Raw genomic sequence first — 663 nt, 5'->3', positions numbered from 1 at the left:
TTTGTGCTTGGGGCTCTACTACCCAAAATCACTTACGTCCTCTAATTACTCAACACAAAGCTACTATTAGGACAATATCCAACTCTGGCCCCAGACATCACTCGGTACCCCTACTCAAATCTCTGAATATGTTAGACATTAAGTCACTGCACATTCTCTCATGTGTATTATACATATATAAAACGCTAAACTATAATGCCAATCCTGATCTCAAAAGCTTCATAGAAGGTTGTAACAGAACCCATGAGCACCACACCAGAAATAAATACAGTTTTGATATTCCTAGAGTACGACTTAATCAAACTAGAAATGCTCTACAAATCAAGGGACCCAGATTGTGGAATGACCTTCCCAACCATGTTAAAGATTGTACCTCTCTCAACCAGTTTAAGATAAAAACGAAGCTATACCTAATAAATTCCTTGTAACCTACCTTACCCCTCTAATGTCATCCAATGTCTTTTTTTTTAAAGAGCGCTGTTTGTCGACAGAATTGTATTTGTGCTGCTTTTTCAGCTATGTTTTCATTCCATGTTTTCTTTTTATTTTTTATGCTCAATTAGTATTAAGCTTTAGTTATTTAAGTTTTTTATGCCCGAAACGCTTTGCATAATAGTGGCTTTAGGCATTGTATGTACTGGCCCTAACTATAAATCCATCACT

Source organism: Procambarus clarkii, chromosome 2 (genome assembly GCF_040958095.1).
Source record: "Procambarus clarkii isolate CNS0578487 chromosome 2, FALCON_Pclarkii_2.0, whole genome shotgun sequence".
Classification (NCBI taxonomy): Eukaryota; Metazoa; Arthropoda; class Malacostraca; order Decapoda; family Cambaridae; genus Procambarus; species Procambarus clarkii.
This window is presented reverse-complemented; position numbering follows the sequence as displayed.